This window comes from Doryrhamphus excisus, linkage group LG2 (genome assembly GCF_037039965.1).
Source record: "Doryrhamphus excisus strain RoL-2023G ecotype Guam linkage group LG2, RoL_Dexc_Guam_v1.1, whole genome shotgun sequence".
Taxonomy (NCBI): Eukaryota; Metazoa; Chordata; class Actinopteri; order Syngnathiformes; family Syngnathidae; genus Doryrhamphus; species Doryrhamphus excisus.
Window position 1 is genome coordinate 13040217 of NC_136358.1, and position 19132 is coordinate 13059348.

General features: G+C 41.7%; 1 protein-coding gene across 12 annotated transcripts in view; it reads left to right on the forward strand.

Annotated features, from left to right (window-relative positions):
* nav3 (neuron navigator 3) overlaps window positions 1–19132 on the forward strand; it is a 286722-nt gene that overhangs the window by 174623 nt on the left and 92967 nt on the right. The gene's annotated exons all lie outside the window — the stretch shown is intronic.

Sequence of the window (19132 nt, forward strand, 5' to 3'; positions counted from 1 at the left end):
AGATAAGAGATTGGGGGGGGGGCTTATCAGTGACATTGGAGGAAAGGAGATTAGTCTCAGAGCATTAGAGGAAATGTAATGTGCTTAATGATGCACAACAAATGTGCTTACCCTTGCTACTGCTTTGCTAAATACAGTACGCAAAGAAAGGAGAAGGAAAAAAGGTGAATCAATACGGTTAAACCTCATTCTGCTTGACAGCGGCGGTAGGAGGGTGGCGGTCTGTCACAATACTCGCAGCCTTGCTCTCTGCTTTGTAATTCCTTTTGACAATTACGCAGACATTGCATTCTTCTTTCATGCTTATTGTGTTTTCTGGGAGGCGTAATCTTGTTTCCGGGCTGACATCATTTACACACGCTGTCAAGGCTCCGTTCTGTTGTCTTTGTATAGCACATGTGCTGCAAGGTACATGCATGTTATTTAGATGTAGATTTGGCTCAGCCATCCTTGGAGCGATGATATATCTGATTCTCCGTACTTTAATCCAGTGGTCAATACGGCGGTGCTCAAAGACAGCATTCTGTGCCTGCCTTAATACCTTAATCAGTAGTATCGATTAACTCCCTGAAGATAGTTATTATGTGTCAAAACGGTGTAATAAAAAAACACTGCAGGGAAGAGAAACTATTGGAGAAAAGTGGTAAGATATAGATCCATTTATAACAAAATGTGGTTATTTGCATTTGATTTGATGACTATCGACCAGTACTTGCTCACATTAGCCTCTAAAAGTTGTCATTTGCAACAATCAAGGCTCCCTCCACCCCCCCGTTCAAGTCCTGGGGTTTTACATGCCTAATGGTCCATATCGTCTTTTGATGTGCTTCACCGTGGCACAACTTTTCCAACATTCTAACTGTCACATTCCTGCGGGGGGCTCCGGGTAAGGTGAGGCCTCCTTTACATTCCCAGAAATGCATCACTGATAGTTTGTTTAACAAATGGTCCAGGGCAGAAGGTCCAGATATGATGAGTGGAGTCCACAGAAAGAGAAAAAAATGTTGCTTGATGGCTCGCACTATGTAGAAGATGGTTCGGTTGCCATTACTTCAGCTTTAACTGAACAACCCTAAAGATTCAATTGGAGTGTTTGATCACACAAAGAAAGAGCACCTCCAGGGGGGTTGACAGATAAGGAGTGTTACCGCCCAGCCTTCACCAAATAGCTGGCTGTGTTTACTGAAGGTCAGCCAGCGTATTTACCTGACTGCTCTTAGGTCACCGTGTCTGTGGGAAACTACCTTCTTCTGCTAGTTAGATATTGTGGCATGTGGAGGTGACACATTCTTCGCAGTGTAAACGTTTGGACGCAAGTGACGACACACACAAGACGCTTCCTATGGAGTTGGGCTTGCTTTCATATGAATAGGTTTTCCTCAGTTTTACAGGGCATGGTTTATTCATACAGTAGTAATGGTGCATTCAGTAGAATAAAAATAAAATATCACACCCACCCTAAAGATGTCCTACCGAGCTACGTTTCAATGGAACATTCGTATTGCTCATTTTCAACAGTTATCCATTCTGTCGTGAATGCACTGAGAAAGAAAGAGCTGTCTGTTCAGATTTTAGATTGCATATTCTTCCATTAGGGGAGCTGCTGCAGTGTGCATGTTCTGCTCCGGCAGCTATAAAGATGAAACTTTTGGTCAACATTTTGGTCATAATTGAATTATGGAAATCCATCTGTAGTGTCTGAGACTGTGTAGAAATTTGGTGTGTAGTACAAAAATCTCAGATTTAATTTCATTGTAGTTTATTTTAGTATTTCTCATTCATGAATTTAATATTTTTGTCTTAGAGCACACGTTTATGACCATCTAAATAAAATCTTATAGCCCTCTAGGCATGAAATAACACCCATATAGTCACCGTTATGTTATCTCTCTCTCGCCGTCTACTTTGTCCTGCTACTCCCTGTGGATCCTGCGGCGTTCGCAAACCAGTTGAGAGACAGAGTCTCTCCAGCATTTCCTAGAGACCTCATACCGGTCAGACAGACCCTGAACACCTCCCCAGGGAGGCGTCCGGGGGACATTCTGTCAGATGCCCGAGCCACCTCATCTGGCTCCTCTCAACACGATGACTGCTGGATCAGTGCTTCTCACCCTATCTCTAAGGGAGAGTCCAGCCACCCTACCTAGCCACCCTACTTAGTAGACCTAATAAGAGAAAATAAGACAGAGAGTGTTATTTATGAAGTTTGAAAGGGAAAGCACCTTCCGGTAAACCACATTCCTCCTGCACATAGCAACTGACAGGGGCACGGGTCACTCTTTAGAGCGGCACTGATCCAATTCCACTTCAATCGGAGTCACTGACCCAGCCGAAAAAGAACAAGATGAAAGGAGAAATTAGAACACTGTTGCTGCCGGCTTTGAGGTTTTGACTTAATTTGATCAAACTCTTATTATGGAAAATCCCCAGTTTTTGAGAGTTGTAAAATTAGTTTTGTGGTGAGCAGGGCAATTGTATGATCCTTCATGCTTGTTGAGGGATGAGAAAGTACTGATACGCGCCACAAAAACACACCAGGCCATGACTATAAGGTTTCAGCATCATAAAAAAGCCTCGCTTTTGAGAGATTTGTATCATTTACACAGCCCTCAGTGGGATAGTGCTGGTTTCAACTGGTTAAAATGACTCACAGTTTTTGGGTAATTTAGTTTCATTTTGAGAAGCGAAAGCCATCGTCATGTGGCCTCAAAGCCACGTGGGACACTTCTGGGCTTTAATGAGGGGGTTGCCCTCAGAAAGAAAATGTTTTTTTTTCCCCACTCATATTTTACTCTGATGAATGATGCCACCAGTATTTCAGTTCTCTTGTCACACGGATGATGGGTAGAATGGAAAAGGCAAAGGACTCTGATAATTTAAGTCAGTGGAGTCCAATGTAAGTAGCAATTTATCAGTCTCCTAACTGTGTTTATTTAAGTAATGGAACAAAAGCGGTTGTCTGTGTAGCATTATAGAGTGTGCATATAGGGAGCAGGGTTGGTAATAGCCTTTTCCCACCGTCTACCCCAGTTTTTTAAACACCAGTAGTCCCACTAAAAAAATGATGCTCTAGAAAACCTAGTGCTAAAATGCTACAGCTACTTACCATTGAGACAAAGTAAGTCAACTGCTTTCTTGAGAAACTTTGAACTGTCCAGTCTTTACGTCCAAATTATGTCCGGATCCAACACATATGGATGTATGGTAAAAGCCGACATAAAAAGAATAAATCACAGTTTATTATCATGCTATACTGTTTATCAACTCCTATGAAGTTGGGTTCAGCAGCTAGGAGCACAACACTGGAAGTCCTCTTAAGCAATTGGTAGTGTAACCAACCACAGCGGAGTGGGCCTGCCTGGAAAACATGAAATCCAAATAAATACAGCTGGAATAGGTGCAGATTCTGGAAAATCTAGAAATTATCTAGAAATTGGTTATTGTGTGTAGCTGTTCTTTCGGAGTCCACAACTCAATGAAAAGGCCCAATGATTAGCATAATAGATCCCCTTTAAGACTAAATTGTCATTTTGATGCTGATTTTTGTGCATAACGCAGCTTACATATGAAATTAAATAGATAATGCCTCAAATGGGTAATCCCAAAATACTGTTGCCTTTGCTCAGTCTCCTGGGCTTTAGTTAAAAAAAATAACTTTTCATTGTGAGAAATCCAAGCTGCCTGTTGATTTACTAGGTAAGGGCCCTTTGATTACCACAAGAACCCCACCCACCATCCTGAAAAGCACTTATGATTACAGTATAACCTCAGAGGAACGGCGTATGTTTCACTGTACGTTTATACGATGAATCTGCAGCTGCTGCGAGGGGAGCTCGGGGGTCTCCATTCTGAATCCATCCATGAATTATATGACTCACTATCTCTTCCAAGAGGCATCGCTTGGCTGGCCACATTATATTGGGGTGGTAAATCACAAACACACTACAGCATTTGCCCAAGTGCATCATGTTCAGGTGTTGGGTTTTTTTTGGCTGGGAATCAAACAGCGGATGATTTCAATCCACATAAACCTCATGTTGCCCAGCACCTGATTCTCTCATCAACTGCCTCCATCTCATCGGCAAGACCAGACCGGCACTTCTCTTCTTCCATACATATCCCACCAGGCATCTTGTCTGGAGAGGAAGATGAGTAACAGGAGGAAAAAGTGGAATGAAAAGAAGACAATATAACCTTTATGGAAAGATGAATGTGCAAGGAGATGTGATGAGGATTATCGAAAAAAGGATAGGAATATGGCACCAAAGAGTAAAGAATGTGTAGGAGACAGAGGATGGCTAGCACGTTAGCAGCGGTGGATGTCGGCATCTGGCACGGAATCAAAGGAGGGATTTGCAGTTTTTTTTTTGCCACAGCCTGCAAAGCTACACAAGACATTGCTCATGATTTTACTTCCCACCGTGTGACACCAGGGGCACTAAGATACTTGTATTGCTAACATATTCCGGTGCTTATTCTGAAATGGTGTGCGTATTTATGAATTTCCTTTCCACATCTTGTAAAAACATTGCTTCATCCAGTTCATTTTTACACACAGTAGGCAGTGGATTGCACATTATATGCTCACTTATATACATTTTGGGTATGTCTTTTTGCACAAAATTGGATATGCTAAACAGTATTCAGTGTACAACTTGGACAGCAACATATATTTAATCTCCCCCCGAAAATGACTCAAAACATAGCCATTATGTGCATGTACTTGTTTACGCTATGTAGGCAACAACAACTGTGTCTTGCTGCATGAGTGCTGCCAACATTGGGAAGCTGCGGTTCATTCAGAAAAACATGAATACAAGGGTTAAAGCAAAGCTGGATAACAATGGTACCCACATTAAATATTGTGCCACAATTTCGACACTTGTGTTGCCAGGTGTAGTGAGGCAATTACAGTGGATAGTATATCTATACTGCTTTCCAAGCTGTACACTGAATACTCCGGATTCCTTTATTCATTTATTCATTCATTTTCTACCATTTATCCTCACGAGGGTCGAGGGGGTGGTGGAGCCTATCCCAGCTGTCTTCGGGCGAGAGGCAGGGTACACCCTGGACTGCTGGCCAGCCAATCACAGGGCACATATAGACAAACAACCATTCACACCCACATTCATACCTATGGACAATTTGGAGTCACCAATTAACCTAGCATGTTTTTGGAATATGGGAGGAAACCGGAGTACCCAGAGAAAACCCACGCATGCACGGGGAGAACATGCAAACTCCACACAGAGATGGCCAAGGGTGGGATTGAACTTGGGTCTCCGAGCTGTGAGGTCTGCGCACTAACCACACAGTCACCGTGCAGCCCCTACTCCGGATTACGTAATAATAATTTTTCACCATTTATCCAACATATCCATAATTTTCTAGTCAATTTGTACATGTACAACAATGACAGGTCCCCGCTAATCCAATCAAGCTACCTCATGCATGTCCAAAGGCTTTTGACCTGCAGTGTGTAACTGACAGCACAATGTGTTGCTCACCCCGGCGTCATTATATCAAAGCATCCACTCGTGCACCTCAGCAAACACCAGCTGGGTAGTTTTGCTTCAGCGGATAATAAACTTTAGGTAATTATTTTTTCTCCTCTGCTATTTCCATCTGCAGGTTATTCGGAAAGAACAGGTTCTTGGTTGTCTTGCTACTATTCCCCCACCACCTCCACCACCCCCACCCCAGTCGGGCTGCACATGTGCAGGCTGCTTGGTATTCCCAGCAGGTTGCAGCTCTTGACTAGATACTTAACACTGTCTTGCTATCACCATCTTTGCTCTCCTCTGGGCCAGTAAGATGAGTGTTGATAAAGGACACATTGCTTCCTCCACATCTCATCCATTTTGTGCTCAGATGCATTTCTGCAGGTTATGTTTTAGCACTTGATATGGATGGAGCAGTATTAAGTGTCCGCATGAGCAATATTCAATTGCTTGAACTGGACATGTGTTTTTAAAACACACACACACACATGTATATATTAGCTGCAAATCAATTAAATATTTTAGTAAGATTAAATAACATTGAATCTTCAGTAATGGTCATCAATTATTGGCTGTGGATAAAGCTTTTTGCCCATAATGTAATCATATTTTTGCTTTTCCAAGGCTTAATAGGAGATTTTAAGCTTCACGGGCTGGTTGAGTGATTGACATATTTTTGTAAACATCTCAGGAAGAAGTCGAGATTTTGTGAGGTGCCATGAGGCCTCAGCCTGTATATGTCAACTCAAACTAATTTACACTGACTGCAAAGACTTTAAAAAAGCTTTCACATTTTTCATTTAATTTACCACCCTTGACGTTCCCATTTCTATCCATTTGCCGTGCATATTTGCACACTGCTAGTTGACTTGTATGGCTTTTGCTTTTGCAATAAACAAAAAAGTGAACAGAAGGACACTAATGGTTCTGTTGATATTATCCAAGGTCTTCCTTTTTGGGTTCGACCCCTGAGGTCTTGCTTTTATTCAAGCGTCCCACTGCGTAAGGATGTTAAAACACTCTTTGCAGCTATTAAAATAGTTTCCTAAAATACATTCAACTCATGCAGAGGCATATTGTAAATATAATGTCCTAATTTGGGGGTGTAAATGACTGTAAATTACATTTTGGCGCCCTCTATTGGTTGTGTTCAATGCACATATCCTCAAAGCATTAGACAAATGGTCAATTAATTGCTAATCATCTCTGCGTCCCTACAAAGACAATTTGTTTCATAGCAACCATGTTTGTTTACCAATCTGGCTCAAATTTGTCAGGGGCCGCATGGTGGACAAGTGGTTAGCATGTAGGCCACACAGTCAGGATATCGGGAAGACCTGGGTCCGTTTGGGCTTCTCTCCGGGTACTCCGGTTTCCTTCCACATTCCAAAAACATGCATGTTAGGTTCATTGGCGACTCCAAATTGTCATAGGCATGACAGCTGGGATAAGTTCCAGCATACCTGCAACACTACTGAGGATAAGCGGCATAGAAAACGGTTGGATGGATGTGCTTGTCAGTCCCTTGATTTGGCTAAGCACCCCAAAGGTACAGTGAGTGTCAATTGGACTTATGGGGGCAAATTGTAGTGTTTAATAACAGCACCATGTGGTATAGATGTCTGAAAAAAAGCAAAGAAGACAACACTCTGGGAGTGCATGTGTTTCACCTTTTTAAGTGCAGCAGTTCAGAAGTAGAATAGTTTGTATGGCGATTGTCTATATTAACTTTAAAGACTGACACGATACAAATAGATACAAATCTATTGGCCATCATTTTCCAAGACCACTTAATTCAATAGCGTCACTGACTTTTTCCGAACCGCTAAGTTCAGCATCCTCAGCTTCTCCATCCATAGTTCATCAATATTTTTCGACTGTGCCTCACCCAGTCTATGCACTTCCCCATCCAGCATTTTTATGGTGCATGTCCCGTTGACTGCAGGTCCAGACGCAGGGCAAAAAGACTGGAAAAATGCTCGCCTGTCCAGTCCCAGACATGGCTCTCCCCATCGCTCTCGCTCCTCAGACTGAACAAAAAGTTTCCATTCGTCGCTTTCCTTGACCCTTCACATTTAGTTCTGTGATCCACTTCTAAATGCCCTCTGTTGTCTCTGACCCCGACAATGAACTGAACTTGCGAGTCCATTAGGAATGGGTCATTAATAATGCTGTCATGCCTGGGTTCTTGTAACCTGATGAGTCTTTTGCTAACCTCCTGTGGTTGATGGTTGCAGTAACTAGGGAGGCTCATAGGTACGCCGGCTAGAAGCATTTATGGGAAACTGTTTTCAGACATATCCTTCAACCATGCATCTTAAATTCCCTTAACGGAAAACGCAAGGCTGTCGGGTACATGGAGGGGAAAAGATGATGCCACCTCTAGTGATCTTGACAAGCCTCTTCTCAGCCGAGGCGCTTTTTACACCGAAGGGTGCAAGCAAACTCTCCACTCAGACGTCGAGAACTTTTGCGCCTCTTGTTTAGTCGAAACTAACCAAGCCTTTGTGGAAGTGGAACAATACAAGGCAGGAGATGAAGAGCAAAATCACAAAGCACTGGGAATTCTGGGGGATTTGTCAGCAGGTCAAAAATAGCTGCCCTTGTTTTCTTACACTCTGAGTGGAAATCCTGTAGGTCGGATTGTTAAAAAAAAAGTACCACCCTATTTCCTTCAGGTTCTCCCTCATTAACTTTCCTCTTAGCAAAAAGTGTGACAAGTGGACCTAAAAAGCCTACATTTAATTGTCCACTTTCTCCCTAAAAGCCCTTTGGAGATTCATATTATTGCTGTGCAAGCATACATCATTCCATTAACTGCATGGCTACAATAACAGAAATGCAAGACGAATATCACAAGGGAACTTTTTTATTGTATTTTCACTGTGAGGCCTGCAATGAAGTGGCAACTGGCTGTTCTCTGGTTACCTCCTGCCTCATTTTCTCCCCTTGGACACACACACACACACACACACACTTTCCGTTTTCTGGATTTGTTTTTGTAGCTGCATGAGAGGAACGCTCGTGTATCGAGTGCAAAGAGCTTTGTGTCACCAACTATAGTGACCGGGAAGCCCCAGTGTTTGTGTCAATGTGGGCATGTGGTTCCTGTTTCCAGCCTCCATACATCTGTCAAGTCGAGACAACTTCGGCTGAGGAAGGTATCGTTTCTTATAGAAAAGCAACAGGAGGATATCCTGGCAGAAAGCAAGAGAAGGTGCGCTTTAACCTCTGCTGTTGACAGCCGAAAATTATGGACTGTCTGTCTGTGGCCACCCAAATGATCTTGGTTTGACATTTTAAAGTCATCAAAAAAGCAACACGTGTAAAGGTAAAATCAGCCAATAGAGAGCCTCACTGCAACACTGACACGCGCGGCAAAAATGTGTGACTCACAGTCGTTGGCGAGAGAAAGTGGGGAAGACATCCAGAGAGCCTGCAAGGAAGACCACATTCCCTGGACTCTGTGACTCAGCAGTAGTCACACGTGATTCAAGGTCGAGTCACGCCGTAAACCCCAACCCGCCTCAGATGTTTAGCACATCCACACACATGCCCTTACAGTAAATATCAAGGCTTGATGGGTGGCAAGCAGCCCACTAAACCGCAGCGTTATTCAACCTGCCGGTTGCATAAGTTGGACTCTTACTGGAATTCTTCATCTGGTAGTGAAGTTAAGTCTGGGGCATCGTGTGTTGGGGAGGGGGTATTTTTCACCTTGTTGGGCAGTGCATTTGTCATCAAATCACCTTGTGTAAGAATTAGAAGTAACCTACCACAACGTTTACTGACTCACATTTTACATTAGAAAAATCTCACATAGGACAACCAAGCATGGGATGACTTATTCTGTTGTCATGAATGGCAACAGGTGGATACACAGGTTAATTATTGACCTTCTGCCATCTAGTGGAAAAACATTTAATTGTTCTACCTGTCACTACTGTATACAGCATGTCACTGTATACTGTTGATGAAGAAAGATACATTATTTAGAGTAAATCAATCATAATATTTTAGTATTTTATTGACATCCTTCTTCTTTCTTTTTGGGCTTTTCCCTTCAGGGGTCGCCACAGCAAATCTATGTCCTCCATCCAAGCCTCCATCCAAGTCTTCTGCATCTGTCTCTCTCACACCAACTACCCTCATGTCCTCCTTCACTACATCCATAAACCTCCTCGTTGGTCTTCCTCTACGCATCCTACATGGATATGTCCCAACTATGTCCCAACCATCTCAGTCTGGCCTCTCTGACTTTATCTCCAAGGTCTCTAACATGAAATTTCCCTCCGATGTACATGTTCCTGATCCTGTCCATCCTGGTCACTCCCAATGAAAACCTCAGCATCCTCATCTCTGCTACCTCCAGTTTCGCTTCCTGTCTTTTATTTGGTTCCAAAAAAAAAACAATGGGGGAATCAGTTAGATGATCCTCTGTTCATTTTGGAAGGTCATCGTCTTACAACATAGATATTTATACGAGGTTTCATTTAACTGAGAGAGGGATTTGGGTCCACCTATCTTCACGTAACACCAAATCCTGAAGGTTTGAGGCTGTCGCTGGGCAACTCAAAGTTTCATCTTACTCCACAGATTTTCTATGGGATTAAAGTCCGTACACTGTCAGATATTGCTGTTGAGTGCTATTATGCACCACTGTACTGAGTAAATTTTATAAGGATTTCTGAGGATAGAATTGTGTTTGCACAACAGGAGGAAGGGCTGCTGGCTTCCTTGAACTTGATGACAGACCTATTAATCCCCAAACCTGACAGTCAAGGTCCCAACCTCCCGCTGATTTCATGCCCAGCGATATACACACCACCCGGTGCAAAAAATAATGAAATGCTTTACAAAGGAAGGAAGGAGCATTGTAACGAAGTTGAACTGTCAGTAGTCAAATTGTGTCATGAGTTGCCTCTGTGAAGCATTTGGCAGTGATGCTGTGCAACTGTAGAGCTTTATTCTGTGGAAGAAAGGATGAAAATACATTCAAGCTGGTGAGTGTGATTCTCAACCTTCCTTGCTGTGAGGCAACTGCTCTCTTGCACCCAGGAACTGTCTGCACGAGAAAATAAAACAACAATAAATCAAAGTCTAACACTGACACGAGGTAAACTACTTTTCTTTTGATTTGCGACATTTTTGAGAAATCTTACAGTTTTTCTGATTGCAGTGATGATTAAAGAGATATTTCATGAATCCTGCAGTTTAAAGTGAAAGGCAGCTTAGCTTCTAAAGCTGGGTCAGTGCAGTAGAGCCCCCAGCTGGTTTCCCTGCAGAATGCACATGATGAGGGCAGGATGGATGCAGCAACCTCTGTGATTCATAGCTGGAAATCATAGCTTTTTACACTGATGTCTCTTTTCGATGTTTTTACCGGTACTTTAATTTTACAAGGGATTCCTGTCTTTTATACAAATTAAAAACAATAATAAGAACAGCATTTATGTAATGTACTGTGTGTTTCAAGGCTTGCATTAAAGCTAAAATACCAAAAACACACACATATCTGATGTCTGCAGTTTGAAAAATTCATGTCTTAAAGCCTACAGTCAAAGTTAAAGTCTGCCAGGCCTGTAATCAATGGAGCGATCAATTGTCACTTTGTTTAGCCACAAGCAGATGGCAGCAGACAAGCAGATATGATATGTGCTGCATGCATAAATGATCTAAGTAGTAGAAGCTGTTTTGATTCTTTATTAACCCACTGAGTGCCTGACAACAGCCTTCTTTGATCTTCCTCATGTTGTAATGTAATCAAAACAGCAGTGTTATCACCATCGGTACAAGGGGATGCTCTTATTATCAGAGGCAGCCACAACTGTAGCTGAGTCATGTTGATGACCAGGAAGGCAGTCAGATGCTGAGAGGAAGGGGCCGGTGATGACTCACAAAGATCACGACCTCCTAATCTGAATTTTATTGCAAGATAACACGAACCCCTTGGCTGGGTACTGTGACGGGCCAACGTCACTGTGGTTGTTTATGATAATGTTTTCTGCATATTATTTCTCATTACTAATAAAAACCTAGCATGCTTTTTGTGGAAGGGGAGCTTAACCAGGTCTGAAGGGGGGACTACAAAGAGGTGTGAGGCATCCGAGAGCAGATAAAAAATACAGTTTTTGCACACCAAAAATTTGTCCGATGTGGTGCAAAGACTGTAAGATTAAAGGGGATCTTATCTCCAGGGATGCAACATCACTTCCTCCTGTCTCCAAAGCAAGGTCAAACAAGACACTGTGACAGCAAAAGACTGCATTTGCAATAATTAATCACTGCTGAAGTTTACGCAAGCATCACTTTGTGACTGATATTTAATCCAGCCATGCAGCAAACAACTGTTGGCTGTTGGGTAAAGCGCTCTATGAAGTAACAGAGCAGCCATCCATCACCATAGGAAGTTCTTCAACTTGCTGTCTGTCTCTGAAGACTATAACCTCATAATTTTGCCTCTGCTTTTTATTAACACAAGGCCTGGATTAGCGTGTGCCTTTTGGAAATCAAACGTGTGAGTACCCTGTGAACTTCTCAGCAAAGGCACAAGAGCGACAGGATATGTATGACAATTGTGTTTGGTGATTATTGTTCCTGTGCGCCATATTTGTAAATGTCAGATCGTAATTCAAAATAGCTAGTGACAATTCATATTTTATTGAAGTGCCATTTTGTTCCTCCAGAGGCAACATTGACTGCTGAAACTCATCCACTGTCGATGATGTGTTCTCCCTACCGATCATTGAACTTGGTTTTTACTGCCGCTTTGAACTACTGTTATTTCATCCCCTTGGTCTACAAACCTGCTTACATGTGTCTGTTTTTCATTCCCATGCGCTCAATATTTTTTCCCCCTCTGAAACGCATTTGTTCTATTTTGTCTTTAAGTGTTTTCAGAGCCCCCGTCTTTCTCCTGTTTTTGGCCTGCTGTGCTACAAGAGCTAAACATTGACACTGAGCACATCCAATATGGATTCTGTGTCCAAACATCTCCCAGCCACATGCAATTATGTCATTTTCTACTCAGCACTTCTGCTAAAGCGACAAAGCGGCTTGGCAGATCATGCAGCGCGTGACACAATGATGACTGAACGTCTTGGCGGCATCGTTTTTAGTCTATTCTCTGCTCTTTGTGGTGATGTCACACAGCAATGCTGGAAATGGGCTTTAAGGCAGCAGTATGTAATAATAACAGCCTATGGCAGGGGTCAGCAACCTACGGCTTCAGAGCCGCATGTGGCTCTTCAGCCTCTTTGTTGTGGCTCCCTTTGCAATGCTCAAATATTTGTTTTAACACCCAAATGAGGAAAAATTTTGAACAAAATCCGACTTTCTGTGAGGCCGTATACTAGCAAGAGTACTTGATCAACTCCACTTTTTCTCTACTGTGATATCCCAAAATTCCCTCAATCAAAATCTTGGGAGAATAGCAAATTGCTCTGGATGTGAGCATGTTGCTACACATTTCTTAAGGCGTGCATGGGGAGAACATGCAAACTCCACAGAGATAGCCGAGGGTGGGATTGAACTCAGGTCTCCTTGCTGTGAGGTCTGCGCGCTACCCACTCGACCGCTATGCATCCCCTATATTCTGCTGTTAAATTATGTTTCGCGGCTCCATTCTATTTTTCTTCAGTGAGCGAGGGGGTAAAATGGCTCTTTTGATAGTAAAGATTGCCGACCCCTGGCCTATGGTAACAGTCTCTAAATGATTTTGTAATCAGGTTTGTAGATTTTATTACTATTATTACTATATAGCTGCGATAGCCCCCCGCGACCCTCGTAGGGAAAAGCGGTAGAAAATGGATGAATGAATGTAGTATTTAGGTCACTGGTCACAGTCATGACAGAAAACAATGAGACCTTACCTTACATTACCTGATCTTAACACATGATAGAGTGGAAAAAAGTTATCCTCTCATTCCATGTGGAAGTGGTAAGTTTTTTGCTCTTTAAGTTTAGAAAAAAATAATTCTAGATTGACGAGTTAGCTTGCTAGCTGTCTGGAGTCTCTGCAGAATAAGAGTTGCGTAATGTGATGTAAACAATGTATAGGACTGTAGAGGTGACTATAAGCATGTTGTTTCATGCCTACAGGGCTGTAATAATGTTATAAACCATATTTAGAAAGTCATTAACAGGTCTTCTATGCTCTTAATATAAAAATATTCCATGTATTAACATTAAATTACATCTAACATTTGGCTCAAAATGGCACAGTTTCTTTTTAAATAAACTCGAATTTAACCTCACTAAAGTAAAGCTACCTCATTACCGTTACATGAAATCCATATTTCCCGGCCTTCCAACATCCCTTAATCTTTATGATCAGTTATATGTGAGTGTATTTGGTTTCCCTTTATAAAAACGCAGCAGAATAAACAGGTTAATAAGCTTATGGGAGATGGTGAGTAAAGTTTTGGCAGGAAAGTCAAAGGCTTTTTCCTCTGAAAAGAAAAAATAATTGACATGTTTCCCCATTTATGTTCCCTCATGCATCAACCTGATCAACTATATTTACTCTGTCCACTGATGCATTTAATTTGTGCTTTATCGCTGTGTGCATAGCTGACCTATCAGTTTTGTAAATACAGCTGGACAGATCCACCCGCCATTACCAAATACACCCACACTTTTCCTGGCATTGACAGTTGGCACGGCAACAAAGGCACCCTCTCGTGTCATTGGTGTTTGTTTTCTTAAGTTTCTGTGGCGCATCACATCAGTAACGATCTTCAAGCAGCGTGTGAGGGGAAGCTTTGAAATTGTTCAAGTGCCTGCGTAAAGTCCTCACTTGGGTGTTTGCCCACTGCTATTACATATGCTGGGTTTCCAGTAGGAAGGGGGCCTCTCTATTCCGCTCTCAGGACAAGGTAATGGCGGTTTTTGGAGGGAATCACACGCATCAGACTTGCCCTCGAAGAGGTTCATATCATCCAAATGGCTTCCAGGTGCATTGTTAATGTACTGGAACGTAGACAAAAGCCATATGCACCTCAGGATTCTGGCAGAAATGTGTTTTTTAGCAGCGTATACTATATGCTTACTGTAAGCCATCATCAGCGTTTGGCAGTTCATCTCTTTAAGTCACCTTAGGAAATGGATTCACGCTTGCATTTCCTCTAGTAGACACACAGCAAGCTACTTTTAGAAGACACATCGCGAGTCAATACAGACCACTTCCTGTCTCTCAGACAATTAAACCAGGGGTGTCCAACCTCTTTCCACATAGAAAAATTAAAGGATACAGGGGGCACTTTCATATGGTACCAGTACCTCTGGATCGCTTTTCAAGAAGCGTGACTAGAGGGTGTGTATAGGGTTGTTATCACGTGCCATTCAGTGTACAACTGGAGCCTGGCTCAAATTGCCCGGATCTGGATCAGTGGAAGACTGAATGCATATGGAATATGCTGCGGACCAACACAAAAATAACTGCTGGCCGCTACTGGCCCTTGCGCCAGACGTTGGATACAGCTGAATTGACAGATTTTTCATTCATTCATTCATTTTCTACCGCTTATTCTGACAAGGGTCGCGGGGGTGCTGGAGTCTATCCCAGCTGTCTTCGGGCGAGAGGCGGGGTACACCCAGGACTGGTCATCAGCCACTCACAGGGCACATATAGTAGACAAACAACCATTCACACTCACATTCATACCTATGGATAATTTGGAGTCGCCAATTAACCTAACCTTAATTAACCTAGCATGTTTTTGGAATGTGGGATGAAACCGCAGTACCCGGAGAAAACCCACGCATGCACGGGGAGAACATACAAACTCCACACAGAGATGGCCGAGGGTGGGATTGAACTCAAATCTCCGAGCTGTGAGGTCTGCGCGCTAACCACTTGACCGCAGTGCAGCCCTGGTGACAGACTTTTTTTTTGGTAATTTAAAATATGAAATCTCCATATCTCCAGCCGGGAATGTCTCCTGGCAAGGCTCTATCCAAATTGTGTTATCATGTCATCACTTGTTTTGTTAATACAGCTTCACGTTGCATTTAATCACATCACGGAATCACGTGAAAGCAAATCCAGTAACAAGTTTTCCAAGCCGGCATAGCCATAAGAGGACACTTAGCCCATTTTGGACAGCTTTACACCACTAAATGCCCTCACAGTGATTGTATATGTGTTCAAACTCCCTCAACTGTAGTTAAACTTAATTTATTAGACAGTGTTGGACTAATGCCATGATTAAAAGAGCCCGTTCATTCATTGATGCTGAATTGATGAATACATGGACAGTGTGTCATGTGGTCGCTCTGTCCCAGTACCCCCTGGAGGTTACAGAGTGACACTGCAACTTCTTTCACTAATACCTGCGCTGCTATAACCACTGCATTGTGATAAGGACCACTGAAGGCAGACTATCTCTTCTGAGGAAAGCACTGCTCTGGATTTCTGACAACTACGGAGCAGGTAAAAAAAAGGGGGGGGGGCAGACTTTGCTGAGTGTTGCAAAGGAAAGGAGTTTGTGTTTAATGCTTGAATGGGTGATAGTGATGATACTCCATTATGTCAGCATCTCTGAAGATGGGGTTCGTGCTGATGTTTTGCATCTGTTCCCACATTTGATCGGGATTCAGAAAGAGAGCGAGAGAGAGAAGCTAAGGAGCCAAGCAGGCTGAACTCTTACTGTATACAGTGTCACTGAAGAGTCATGAATGGGGCGGATCAGTGAGTCAACGAGTGCACACACACACATTCACACACCGCATGTGATGCTTGTCACACAGTTAAGAGGGAACATGATGAAAGAGAGGGTGCTGACTAGTCACAAAGATCCATGACCTTGGATTGACTTGGATTCGCTTTTGTATTTAAAATAATACGGTGTATCGCCGAACCTTCCAGCAGGTTGCTTCTCAGAGTATCCTGTCACAAATTACTGTTTTTCATCTCTATACAATAAGGCTTATTTCTGACATTTGAAATCTAATTTTTTTTAACTTTAATAATGATCTGGTGTATGTGAGAAAGTGGAAAAGAACATATGACAGTTTGGGCGACAGGGTTTGCTCCCCTCTGATTTCAGATCAACATTTGCAATAAGTGACTCTTGGAATTATTATTAGATCAAACTCAGCTCCCTCCCCTTTCTTTATTCAATGCAATTGTAAAATGTATACATAATGATCAATGAACAGATGCAATCAGAGTCGCTGTGTCAAAGTTATTTCTAAGTTTCACTGTTGCAACTCACAGCAACTATGCTGCGTTCAAGGAATGTTGATCAAATTGCAAAATCTCAATGCTTGATGAATAAACATGATCACAAATGTAAAAATTGTGGGCTTTTTTTAAATAGTAGCACGTGTATGCTGTACATTTAATCTGCATTATCACGTAAATTATAGATTATTTCAGTTATTTCGTAAAGCTTAGGGTTAACACAATTTTTTTGTGTTAAAAAAATCTGTGAATGCTGAGTCACAAATGTGCGGCATCATCTCATTATGCTTCATTTTACTGTTAGAACTTATACGGTATTACACATCAAAACATAGCTTTCACTTATTTGTTTTCACCCGGCGCGGTCCAACATTTGTGCTTGTGTTGTCCCCTAAATGCAGCCACTAAGCAGTATAAAATAAACAAACCCTCCAGGTTAGATTTGTGCAATATGTAACTCCTCATATTTGTCTTTATTTGTACCATACTCTCCCTGGAGCTACAGCAGATGCAGTGGCAGCTGGCTGCATCCACCCCCCTCTTTCCAAATCGATCCAATGGCCATTGCAGTCTCCATAAGCTATTGGGAAGTCTTTTAAAGGATACTATAAAAGTGTATGTGAGTTATGGGAGGTGTGCCTAGTTTTTGGTGTGGTAATGTGGAGACTTATGGTAACTATATAGTACACTACTTCACATCCTTCTGTTTACTTGCTTACAGATGGGATGTAGCATTTGTGGCTGGTTCTTTGTTGTGTCTTAATGTAATATGCTTTTATAGCATAATGCACCGGGGCTTGATGGTAATTAAATGATAGATCTTACTCGTTGCAGGAGGCACAGTATACTTTATTGCCATTGTGGTATCTGATTCTAGGACAATGAATTTTGAGTTTTTATTTGCAGATAATGATTATTGTTGTGTTTCCTGAATCTCAAGTCTTATCTTGCCTAAAGAACTTCCCTCATACGCCGACTATAAACACCTCCTCTACCTAGCATTCTTTTTTTTCTGTAATGACTACAGTATGTAAATTCTTTCAGTGTACATTTGTGGGGCACTTAGAGCCTCAAAGGGGTTCAGGTCTTATGAGTCTCTAAAAGGCCAGCGGAATCGCAGCAGCTGTGAAGTCTGTTATTGGGGCGACAAAGCATCTCTTATCAGTCACTTTATGGACTCCGGTGAAAGACAAAGAGACCACAAAGAAGTGTGGGTGACGATAGGATGGATTATACAATGTAATGCTCTTCGAAGTTAGTGGTTATGAAATGTCTTGTAAAGCAAATGATATGACATCACTTGTATTGTTTAGATTGCTTATATTGATGTTTGACTTGCATAACATATGATCCATTAAGCATCATTTCTATCACAGTCTAATCATAGACTGATTATGTAGTGTAATATAATGCCTCGTCTAAAGAGAACAATGTGTTACAGGTTGCAAGGTTGCAATGTAAATTAGTGTAATATTTAAAAATATGTCTTATAAATAATTAAGGCTGTCGAAGTTAATGCGTTAATGACGCGAAAACATTTTCAACATCTCGGTAAAACATACGTACATTATAGCGATGTGAATAAGATGTTTTGTATAAAACTATGGCAGGAACAACACCAAAGGAAAAGTTTTTGTATTTGATGAACATTTGTGGGTGAGTTTAAGAGCTAATATGCGAAATAGTAACACAAAAATATGCTTGCTGACTCTATTGCTTTAAATAATGGGCCATAGTTCCAAAATTTATATCCTCTTGCATAAAATTTGATGTAATTATCGTTGTTAACAGTGTGTAATGTAACGACTAACGGTTCATCATTTTCCAGTCATATGTCATAGTATTTGATGAACGTTTGTGGTCGAGTTTAAGAGCTAATATGCTAACAATAAAGGCCAATAGTAATACAAAGATATGCTTGCTGACTCTATTGCTTTAAATAATGGCCCATAGTTCCAAAATGTATATCCTCTTACATAAAATTGTATGTAATTATCGTTGTAGTATCACATTGACTTGTTCACCACAAAGATTTCCCCTACTTATTATAGATGAAAACATATTTCTATCTGAGAACAAATGTGATTAATTCTGAGATTCTGTGATTAATCACAATAAAATATTTTGACAGCCCTATTTATAATATATTAATGTTATGTTTACAATACTGAATGCCGAGCTGTGTTCTAAAAGTGGCCCCCAGGACACTTTTTGGACACCCCTGCCTTATTGGCTTATTTGGACAGTGAAACAGGAAATGATGTTGCACTATAAAACATTAATAGCGAATGCCTTAAGAATAGTCACCATTCTTTTTCGGGCAATAATTGAGATGAAAAGAGCAAGAGTTGAGTCATAACGGCTGACTCCTAATGACTCACTGTGGGGCTATAAAATATGCACAAACAAGTGACTCCTAAAATGTTTTCATACACCAAACCAG